Source organism: Phalangium opilio, unplaced genomic scaffold (assembly GCF_054372755.1).
Source record: "Phalangium opilio isolate 3A_F unplaced genomic scaffold, DU_Popi_V2 ptg000113l_1, whole genome shotgun sequence".
Classification (NCBI taxonomy): Eukaryota; Metazoa; Arthropoda; class Arachnida; order Opiliones; family Phalangiidae; genus Phalangium; species Phalangium opilio.
Genome location: NW_028324209.1, coordinates 7,342,773 through 7,355,008, shown reverse-complemented (window position 1 = coordinate 7,355,008; position 12,236 = coordinate 7,342,773). Strand labels below are relative to the sequence as shown.

The 12,236-nt window shown below is 39.2% G+C and overlaps 1 protein-coding gene across 4 annotated transcripts in view; it reads right to left on the bottom strand.

Moving 5' to 3' along the window:
• LOC149623650 (fat-like cadherin-related tumor suppressor homolog) overlaps window positions 1-12,236 on the bottom strand; it is a 107,618-nt gene that overhangs the window by 66,528 nt on the left and 28,854 nt on the right. The window contains exon 2 of one of the 4 annotated variants that reach the window (XM_089852820.1): window positions 10,832-10,999. The exons of 2 other annotated variants lie outside the window; for them this stretch is intronic. The gene's annotated coding sequence lies outside the window, so the exon portion shown is untranslated. Of the gene's footprint in view, window positions 1-5,610; window positions 5,961-10,831; window positions 11,000-12,236 lie in introns of those variants that run through there. One more of the 4 variants, XM_089852821.1, reaches the window with a different exon arrangement.

Sequence of the window (12,236 nt, the reverse complement as noted above, 5' to 3'; positions counted from 1 at the left end):
AAGACCATATCCACGTCACGAGTCCCGGGAAAGAGAATCGACTAGAAGAACTAAAGTGGGGAGGATCATAACATACGTGTTGGAAAAAGTTAGCCGGGGAAAACAAGTTTAGGAAGTATAATTCTACGTTTCTTACCAAGTAGTCGAAATTTGGTAAATGCCGTCGAAGAATTGAAATTAATTATTAATGCGAGGCAATTTTGGTAAGATTAGTATGGGTTAATTTGCGATGAATATTGTAAGGTTGCAGACACGCGAATTGTTTTATAAACTAAAGCGAATTTAATAATTAAAAAACTCATTTTAGGCGGACAAAGTATTTTCCTATATTACCGGGCAAATTACGAGCAAGTACCAGTACTTGAAAAACAGAAACGTTGCGCGGTTCTATTCAAGTTAAGGGAAAAATGGGACTACTATACATAGTTTACAGGCGTGGAGGATTCATACCATTTGCACAAGGAGACCTGGCAACTTAGAGTGTAAAATAGCAGACGATTTTACACTCTAAGTCGCTTGGTCTCCTGGTGTTAATGATAGGAATCCTCTACGCCTGTAAACTATGTATTTAGGATCACATCGCCGCCTAAATAACGTTTCAGTCGCAATTTGCAATAAACCCGATACAATCGTAATGCCTTTCCTTCAAAAGCAACTTTCTTTAAAAAAAGCAAAGTTAGACTCGCTTTAAAAGAAACATTATAAACTTTTCCGACCTTTAATTCCCCGTAGGGGTTGCGCTTAAGAAAAAAAAACGTAATAAAGGCATTTTTGCGCTAAAAAATCCCACTTTCAAAACCATTTATTTTCCGTTTTATATTTCCTGGCATTTTAAAGAAGAGAAAAGAATAAAATACAATAATTCACGCTTAGTATGTATACGAAATTGTGTTATTTTTTTCCACCCTGAAGCGAACTAAATCCCCGTGGACTTTTTCTGACGCACTTAGAGTGGCTTTTTAGCCAAATAATTAAAGGTTATTAAACGGCGCCAAAAAAAGGAGTTCAAAGTGCATTCAACATCGAGAAAAAGATGTTATTTTTAGAAAAAGTTGCCTTAACTTCTTCATTAAATATTGAACCTTGTTCGGCGGCGGGACAGGGACAGGGGTACTTAGTGTCCTTATTTTCACCAGAATTCAAATTCCGTGTAAATTAAAAAACATAATGATAGAAGTTTTATACATATTCTTTATTCCAAGAGAAAATTTATTTATTTAAAAGCAGCAAGAATGAATAACAATCTCGAGAGCGGTGGGCTCACGACACGCCCCCCTCCACGACACGGGGGGATTGAAAAGAAGGGGCGGGTCATTTTTTATTCAATAAGCCTCTTCAATGTAAAAAGGGGGTAGGTAACCCTCAGTATCTATTGCCGACTCTGCGCACTCTCGGCACCAAAAAGCGAGATGGAATTCAAAGTTCTACCCCCGTGTCTTTCCCTACTAGGTACATCTAAGTGGCTTACGCTCTTCATAGGGTATGAAATCACATTGACGTAAAGGTAAACTATTATTCATTCCTGCTACTTTTAAATAAATAAATAAAACTCTGGTTCAAGTAAAACCTTTAGTATAAAACCATAATTTAACTTGGTGGTTTTAAATTAACTACTGTCGCCACTGACATAAATGTTAAGAGTAACCCTTAATCCTCTTATCTTAATCTTTATAATCAAAGTCATAAATATAAACTTCATTAATATCATCGGAACACTTTCGCATATCTCACTCGTCATCGTGCTTCCCGAAAATTCGTGGAAATTCCTTATAGTGACGAGAGAAATATTCAAAAACTCGTTTACCAGGTTCGACCATAAATTCGTTGCTCGTAACATATGGGAGGCCCTACGAGCCGTTGCAGGGAATTTAGGCTTTCGCATCGGGATTTCTAGCAAACTGCAAGCTTATTTTGGGGGTAAGCGCTTAAGTACGCTTTACGCTAATGCTTAGTAATTTGTGTCTAAAAGTTGAAGCGTTTTCACGATAAATCGAGCTCTGACGTTGCCCTTTTCTTGCACAAATAGTTTCTCCAAGACAAAAGCTCTTCAAGCCATCAACGTGTTGCTAAATTAAAATCCAAATGCGAAGGAGAAACGTTCGTTATAATCAATCAAGAAACTAAATTATACAGGGGTCTCTGATAAGTCTGCCATAATTTAGTAAGCGTGCATGTCCTTAGGGTCAAAATGAGTGCAAAGTGTCAAAGGACATCCATGGAGTCTACAACATTTAGTTACGGAGATACGGGGTCCTAAACACTGGTTCTTACACATACGTGGAGTAAGACATATCAGTCTTCAATAGTCCATCTGACACTTTATACTCACTCAGTTGGACCCAAAAAACATGGACCCATTAATTTATGGCAGACTTATCAGAACTATGGCTGTATTTTGAACTTGCAACAATCGACGATTCAAGACTGGAGGCCTCAAAATTGAATGGCCAATTCAGTATATCCACTTAAGAAGAAAACCTTACTTATATATACACTAATGCTCGAAGCGTTCCTAAAATACACCGAAACTTCGTATATATAGTATATAATCAATAATCGCGGATGAACACCAGCGGCAATATATTTGACAGATTGATGCGTACAACTCCTATACAGTATGCTCATTTTCCGAACTTAAACTTTGTAACGATTTATAGAGAGACTCGTTAATAAATAGACTTCAACCCTATACTAAACATTGGTAGGGAACCTTACAAAATTATGAAGGATTTTGGAAATAAGGCGTCATAAAATTTAAAAGCAAGGATAATTAAGTATAATATGGGAATTTGACTCCTGCAGAGCATGAAATCCAAAGAACCGGTATGAAGGGTTAAGACTGTGTACGAGCCCAGTAGGTGGATGACACTGAGCTAAGAGATAGAAGGGTATGACGTTTACATACGTAGTACTGCCATTACTCTATAATCATGTTATAAACAATCCGGGATACACCATTTTCAAAATACAGTCCGGAGTTTGACCACCTTGTCTTATTGAGACGGACCATCCAGAATATGGACGACAAAGACCATTCACAACTACATCATACCCATTTAACGAATGTTGAACAGTATCCCGCACTCGTGACCGGTAGATAGAGGAACTGAAAATCTTCCCGTTTTGGAAAATCTCCATAACCTCGAAGAAACAACAAAATATCGTTGCTATACTACTCGAATCGTAAAAGAATCGAAGGACAAGAGGATCCATCCATCGGAAAAGGGCGGCCGCCAGATTCTCGAAACATCTGCTGCTTCAATACAGAAAAGAACGTAGAAGAAGAAGAAAAAAATATGAAAATCATGTCTAGGGTTCAGAGTTCCAAGGCGTGGTGAAATTACTCGTAAGAGCGAGGCCAAGAGGGTCATCATCAGGATTCGCGATTGTCGGTCGCATGAAGGGATGCTTAATAGTAGGCCTATACCACTGGATTTATGTTTAACATTAGCAACACCTTATGTTGATGCTAATGGCTCGAAACGTTCGCCACTGAATCGTTTGTATACCGCGTTGACGTTCGTAAAAATCTTGTTTTTTCTTTTACCACATTTTCCACAAAATGGACTAAGTTTCCCCGAAACTGCCTCGTCGTGCATGCACCGAAAGAATTTTATCTCTTTTCAAGTTTTAGACTATTTATTTTAAGAAAAAATGAGAACAGGGTCGAGGGGCTAATCACTGCGCGTAATCGTTGTATAACCAGCTCGAAAAGAGTAACTTGAAAATTGCGATGGTATCTGCATGCGTACCACGTGTAAATTGATGTACTTCGCGTTATGGCGCATCCAGAAATGTTTCATTTAAAATTTCCTGAACTTTAGACTTCGGCTGAAAGGCCCGAAGGTTTCAAAAATAAAACTATTAGTTCAGAAATCAGGAATATAAAGTTCCACTTTTTGATTTATATCTGGTTGCACAAAGCAGCTCTCAAAGTTATTGAGACTTACAGAAGGGATAAATCAGGGATATATAAAGAGGATGAAGTAACCAAAATCCAAAGAATTTGTACTTATAAAAGGGTTGTAGCACGTCCAAGTGAAGAGAAGGAAGAGTTTATCTAACCATTAAAAAAATTCGTATCTTTCCTCTAACTTTCACGACAATTTTGAAATTCCCTCAGAAGAATGTTTTTCCTTTTACCAGGATTTTAGGTACTGTTCCAACGAAACCCCAGTTATCTTTACGTAATCGGTGTACAGGCGAACAAAGTGATCAGTCCCTCGAAGAGGGTGCACTCGCGTTGTGAATGTTTCGATATGAAAGCCAAGTGTTACGTTTACGTGTAGGGTACAAGTATTTCATAAATAAAGATCTAATTTCTCGTTTTAATTTTTTTCCCCTAACTTTTATTTTTATTTTTTTGCTGGGCAAAGAGCCAAAGTTGATTTACGTAAGGAAGAAGCTGCTATAGTAATACACCGTAGAAAAGGCGAGAAAAAAAAAGACGCAATGCAGCAAGCACCTAAACAGACTCTTCCTGAAGATTAAGAAGGGGGTGAACCATCACTCGGGAGTGCCAACGCTTTGCTCGCCTAGAATAAACTGTATCCTATCAGAAGGGGATAATAGAAGAAGGATGCCACTCTGTATCCTCTTAATGCTTTAGTTATGTAACGTCATTCTTCCCAGGCTCCCCCTTTTAGTTTGCTTTCCCGCTCATCAAACTACAAATGGGCATCGCACCGTAAGGTGAATTCTATAATTGTTTGGCACTAAATCCCCAGCAATCATCCCACAAACCTCGTCTTGACGTGGGACAAAATGCACAAGCGCGTCTTGCCAAATATTTAAGCGCTAATAGAGTAATGATGAGGGAACTATTTATCGCGTATGTGATTCGGTTTAGTAACCTTGCTCTAAATGTTCCGATGTTGGGAAGAGTGACGTTACACTTACCCCGCATTGTGGTACACTTCTCTCGAAGAGAAGTATTATATACTTCTGATCCTATATAAAAACACTCATTTTTATATTAGGCAGACTGAAAAGCGTATATAAAAATCATGATAAAACAGAGCAGCGAACTATATTATATATATTTTCTGAAAACAATATCGCATTTTCTTACTACGCAAATATTATGGTATCACACTAATAAGTAACAATATCGGAATAAGTAACGTATTGTGAATGTGAAATACAATCGGGCCTAAAGAACCATGGAGGAAAAATGGGAGAGGAAACGAAACGGGGGCGCTATTTCTCTACCCACCCAAAAGTGGGATAGTATCCTGGCAAGAAGTAATATCTAGTTTACTAGGGAGAAGGTATAAATTCGCCACAATTCTAGCTTTAGCTCCAGTCCAAACGTAGGTCCGGAGTTAATCCCTGCCTCTAAATTACAACCAGCATCTCATTGGTTCTTGAAAACTCCCGTCAGCGCGACGCGAATGACGAAAATTACGTATTTTCCGACTGAGGAGAGGCAAAATAGCGCGGCCTCCTTTTACGTCCCCCCTTGTATTTTGAAAGGGGGACTGGGACTATGGCGCGCGAATACTTAGGCATCTTATACCTTCTCCCTAGTAAACTAGATATCACTTCTTGATCCTGGTAAACATTCGAGGGTACTACGAGGAGAGAAGGATGGAGTGCAAACCTCCATACCTAAAACCGTTGAAGTCCTCTCAGCATGATCAGCGTTTCGGTAGGGTACGGAAACGTCGAGGATGCCCCTGTGTCTTTAAAAAAGAAGCTATTTCTCACACAAATACAATGGCGCTACGCGGCAGCACTTAAGGGTAGGCAAGGCACACTCAGAGACTTTCATTGCTGCAGATCGCCCATCATCATTGGAACCCCACGTCCACGATGCTCGCTGGTCACGTGACTACATTTTGACAGGCTGGAACAATACGCTTCCAACCCAAACCATCCCGCTGTTTGAGGTTGGTATCTGAAGACTTCTCCTTTCTATTTTCCTCCATGACCTAGCCTGTGATGCTGAAAACCTTTGGAATTTATTATAATTTACAGGCAAATATTTTACTTAAGTTTTCTCCTCACTTACAAATTGTAAGTTACTCATACAGGGAGCGCGTAATACTGAATATACCCCTGTATAGAGAAACAGAAGCGAGTGGAGCACTGGCACTATCTATTTGAGGCGAATGCGAGTTTCGTTAAACCAATACATTCCGAGCTAGTACTCGCTCTGAAAACCGTCCCGAGATATATGGTACGGTAATGGAAATTTATAACGCGTGGTCGGGATAAGCGGATATTATTAGAGACTAGAGTAGACTCAGAGAATGGAACAGTAACTCGTACATTCAAGAGGTCGGACACTTAACGACATCATACAAATTGAGGGGGGTGGGACAGAATAATATACCTATTCAGATCAATCCTCTGTCCAAATCGATTTATTTTAAGAGGTTAAACTTTTACAGAGACGATAACAGATAAGAAGTATAGATACATGTACATCCGCGAAAGTTTTGAAAATGTTTAGAAAGAAATGTAACCTACATTCGATTTTGTTTAATATACTTGTTAGTAGTACTGAGATGGGAGGGAGCTAAAATTGTAGCCTAAATTGTATGACCTGAGCTGACGACTTCCAATATGGTCGCCAAAACCGAGGTGTGACTTCACGAGAAAGTTCGTAGTAGCAGACTACATCCTAAAGATATTATTAAGGCTTTTTGGGGTTGAGTATGACTTACGTCATGCTTTAAAATGGTGACTTAAAAAGTAACGCAACTGTCTCTTTGCTGCCCATCAAATTAATAACAGCTTATAGAAAAGTGTTCGACCCCTCAAGTATGGAGGCAAGTAGGGTTTATATACGAAGTCTCTGGAGGTATAAGGGCTGGCGTATGCTAGGCACGAAATGTCGCAAAATGTCTCATTCTCTTAATGGAGATTTTGGCGCAAAATTCATAACTGGATCTACTTAAAAGCGTAAGAGATGACGGGCCGGCGTTAGAATTATTCCGACAGATTAATTTCCTTTAAGATGACACCTCTCTTAGAGTTTCTGAAGGCTCCACCAAGCGCGTATAACGTCAAATTATACTTTTAATGAATTTTAAATTATATTTGCCTAGCGAGTTGCGCGCTACCTTATAGAGCAAATAGAGCGGAATAATGAGAATTTTATACGCTTTAAAAGCTATATGCTTGGGACTTGCGAAAGGTACTATACATTTTGGTTTGCTTCAATCTACTCACAGTGCAAAATATTTGATTTGATTAGCGAGAAATAAATTATTAAAATTATGACGTAAATTTTATAGCTGGCATAATTTTTATTAATCCCGAAAACGGACCACGATATGACAGAAAAAAAAACAATCAGTAATTAAAGTATAAGTACCCCGTACGTACTTGTACTTTGAACGTATACGCATAATCATTACCGGTAATTAGTAAATCCCAAAACCAACACCGAGACTAAAAGAGAAATAATCTGATAGCTCTCGCAATAGCGGAAGAGTCGATAAAACAAATCTTTGTTTAAGTTCGGTCGCAGACGAGAATACTAGCTACTTCGAAATGAAGATAAGATTCGGAACACTTTTTGGATTCTATCACGCAATACACTTAAGAGTTATTTGTTATGTTCGGGAGAAGCGGCATGCAATAGATTACGTTTATGCAATAATATCAATAGGGAACAGGAAGTGACGTGCGTGAGGCTTATCAGAAGTTAGGAACGACCAGGTCAAAGACGAATCGCAAAAAATGAGACTTTAACTGAACCCAGTAATCAAAATCTATTGCAATATACAGGGTGTTTCTGATAAGTCTGGCATAAATTATGAGTGGATGTTCTTTGCGTGCGATTTTGAGTCGAAAATGTAACTTCTATCTCCATTTTTCCACAAGGGACACTGTTTTCAAGTTAAGATTGGATGCAGTATTTTAAGGATGACCCCTTAAATTTAATTACGAAACTGAAAGACAGTGATTTCTAATTTAATTAAGGGGTCATCCCTAAAACACTCAAATCATAACTCGAAAACAGTGGCCCGGACGGCAAAGTGGAGATAGAAGTTACATTTTCGACCCAAAATCGCTCAAAGAACATCCCCTTAACTTATGGAAGACTTATCAGAAACACCACACTGTATATAAGTGCTTTCCAAATATTTTTAGACAATATCTCTCTTTGAATAAATTAGAGAGTAAATAATAAACATACTACTATACTCGCTTTTGACTATTGTTGCACTGAAATGTCACCCAGAATTATTTAATAGCGTCAAGTATGCTTAAGGTTTCTAAAAGTTAGTTTCGTTGGAAGGGGAGGTGACGGTTTGTCACTGAATTTCTGGACCACGTCGGCGTTTAGTTTATTACAATAGTCGGGCGGCAACTCGATAAAGGCGAGCGTATAATCCGGGAGAAACGCAAAATTTCTCGTCTCTTTAATAAAATATTGTCGTGTGGAGGGTCATTTAGCGTATAGTAAGGGATATACGAAACGTTTCCTCTCTCTCTATCTAACGCGTGGCGAAGGTTGGCTACGTACGCCAAGTAACGCTATTCGGGGTCCAATCCAATCGCTTCCAGCAGCCAACCCTTAAGGATTCCCGATACGCCAAGCCTATATATTACGAAATGGAAAGATGTCGTCCCGTCCGTCCGGCTTCGGCTCATGCACCATATCTATTCGATAGGACTCGATAAATAATTCAAGCGACCCGTCCCAAACTGCTAAGTGAATGGGCGAGTCGCTTTCTATCCAACATGACCGTCCATACCGACTGACAATTTCGCTATTCCCTTCCTATACTAAACTGATTAACTTTTAAAGTTATCAAAATTACAATAAGTACATTATTTCCTCACTAAAGTCTATAACCTCCAAGTATGGGTCAACCATAGGGGCCTTTATAGGCGGCGAAACAAAAGTGAAGAGACCATAGCGCCATCTTCGGTTATTCTGCTCCAAATAAGAAAGGAATGGACTTTTTCGACGTAAAAAAGGGGGGTAGGCAACCCTCTGTACCTGGACGTACAAGGGGGTTGATACATTGCCGTCTCCGCACACTCTCGTGACGCAAAAAGACTACAGCGCAGGCGCTAAAAAGCGAGATGGAAGGCAAAGTTTTACCCCCGTGTCTTTCCCTCTTAGTTACATCTTAATGGTCTATTGAGACATGTGACATGTCCTACTGTGATTTTCTTTCCTTGGTCAAGTTCGGTTTTGATAGAGATAAGTTTGGTCCTGTAAAATCCACCAACAGATGTCACTATGAGAAATACGCCGCCAGGAGGTGCTCCTCTACTCGTTTATGAAGGATACGATCTCGTACCGTCCTAGTAGCTATCGTTTCGACCCATACTTATGGAGAGTATTATAGAGGTTATGTTCATGGCGTTGTACACCGTTCAAAATTTAAAGCATGGACTTCGTTTACAAAATTCACTTTTCCGTTTAATCTACTTTAGATTATATACCTATATGAAGCTGTTAAGGTACGAGAAGGAATTGATGCCAAATCCAATGGCGTTTCGGAAGAGACCCTTTAATTTTTTTTTTCCCTCTCTTCCTTTCCCGCGCTTTCTTTTTTGAAATTGAAGTACAGAGGCTGAAAGGCTTTGACAGGAGAGTTAATTTCCCATTTGCCAGGCAAATTGGGCGTGAGTCAGGTGCGGCTTTGGTCCCTCAACAGAGGGTTTTACGTTTCACCAGAAAGGGAATGCACTTTTTTATTCGCTAATCGCTAAATTGCCATTCGTCAGGAAAAAAAATAACGAATTCCATTTCACACCATAGGCTACAGTGAAATACGTCTGCATTTGCAGAGCCTATATTCGTTTCTACTTGACCACTAATCGCCGTAACCGGTCAGATAACTTACAAAACAAATATGACATTACTAGCTGTTACCCGCGGCGTCGCTCGCGTGTAATAAGAACTACCATCAAAATGATATAAAGAATGGGTAGATGTTACTGATGACTAATATTTTTGTAGCACCCTAGGAGCGAAGGCACTCGGTGTTGCCCGTCAGCCCGCGCCGGGACATTTTTTTTATTATTTCACACGCGGACATTATTCTATAAAGAAGGGTTTTTAAATTTCTGGCCGCCATTTAAAAAGATGGCAACAAATCGAACCCGAAAGACCATTCAACCCGTCTATAGGTTAAAGGAAAGCAGTGTACTAAATATTTGCGAAATCGGCTGAAACGCGCGGACGTTGTTGCATAGAAAAGATTTTTTACATTTCTGGGCGCCAATTTTTAAGATGGCGGCGGATTGGAAAAACCTTTCTTAGTACTCGCCTACTACTTATGATTAACGTTCCTGCAAATTTTCAGCCTTTTAGGGCAAGCGGTTTGGGCTGGGCGTTGATTATCAGTCAGTCAGTCAGTCAGGACTTTGATTTATATAGATATAGATTCGTTTCAACAGTTAGGCCTATAGTTACTTTCAGAATGGAACATTTTACGAGTGGTTAATTTTAGAAAGCATTATTTTTGGATCTTGCTAATTTTAGAACTAGACAACTCCGTGAATAAAAAAGAAAAATTTAGTTGGACAAGTCCCAGAAACGATCGAACTCGTCTTAAAACCTAGAAAAGAGTAAACAGTAAATTGGAACATTCAACCTGTCAAGAGAAAATTAAGATTCCAAGGGGAAAAATGATCCGAAAACGAAAAGGCGATGACAAAAGCATCTAGAGCTATGGAAGAGAAAATTTGGAAGGAAATTAGTTGGCTCATTTCTAGGCACGAACTGAACTTTGATCGACCAAGGGTCGGCCATGCTTATTCACGTGGAGTTAAGTACGGCTGAAACTCATTTAACAAGGGTTAATAGACGAGATGGTTCACATGAGAATAAATACGAGTTCGGTTTATACTGTACCTTAATTCCAATTGATGAAAATTTTCAGCAGCAAATCTTATTGGTTATTTATACTAGAATTACAGGTAACTTCTTACTCCGTATCTTCTCTCTGGGCTACAACTGGAACTAACAAACAACCCCACGTCTGCCGCAGGTGAAAATATTTCGTAAACGTCAAGGGTGGGCCTAAAAAAACCAAAGTTCGAGAGGTCAACAGTCTCACCACGTGACTTGGATTTAATAAATCTTTCCATGTTAAATTCTACTATACTTCCAAGATAGGTTTCTACAGAATAAGTAGATATAGGCTACTTTTAATGCGCCTGAAGCAAAGTTATTTCTTAATTCGATATCCACACGAATTCATGAGACAAAAAGAAAATAAAATAATTTTTCTCGAATATTTCGTTTAATTAATATTTCAAACTAGAAACAGAGTCGGAAGAAACTTTAAACCCGCAATTAACATCCGGAAAAGGCCCGTGCCGAACGAGCGGTGGAGACAGATTTAAGGGGGATTTGGGGGGGGGGGAAATATTTGCAATGCAAATACTGAGGGGCTAATTTTCACTCTCTTTGGGTCCCCCTTGAACAAATTCGGAGCAGTACGATTCGAATAAGCGTGTCTATTTGAACGTCAGATATGACGGCAGTAAATCGACTACAAATTAAAAAATAAAAAAAGAAAGGGGGGGGGGAATAAAACATGTACGTTCCGGCGGCGGTGGCGCCAAATCTGGCTAACAATCATCGAAGGCAAAAAGCAAACCGAACAAATAAAACAAATATGAGAGAGGGAAAAGTAAAGTTCGGAATTGGGTTGAATAATATATCAGAAATAAATTAAATTGGAAGTTATCAAATGATTTAACAGTAGGCATAAACGAGCATAATTATGATTTTTGCAAACAGGGATAGATTTAATTTTAGAAGTAGGAATGGAGAACGGTTAGTATTTACTTCAGAGAGCCCCTCCTTCCAACACGTAAGAAAAGTTTAAATTATCTTATAGGCTCACTTAAACTACGTTTCGATGACGTTGCTGACGGGGACGGCCCAAAAATATACGTAATTCCTTTTTACCTCTGTCGCTATGATCCACCTCTTCTTTCATACCCCTCCGTCCCAGGAAGGGTGTCCGGGACTTTGACGCGCGCCCAGATTACTCTGTTCTCCATTCCTACTTTCAAAATTAAATCTATCCCTCTTCAAAACCATTATAATTTCCCCTGTTTTTTGCTCTAAACAAATTTCCCTGACAATTCCAGGTCTTCCCTGATTTCCAAGTTCGTATACGAACCCTAGTTGAATACTGAACTCAGCGAATCGGCAACGATTTTTGACTATGGGATAAAATGATGGAACTGAAATTAAGGTAGAGTTTCGTTGTTAGATGTTTATCAACTTTGATCGATGGATTATT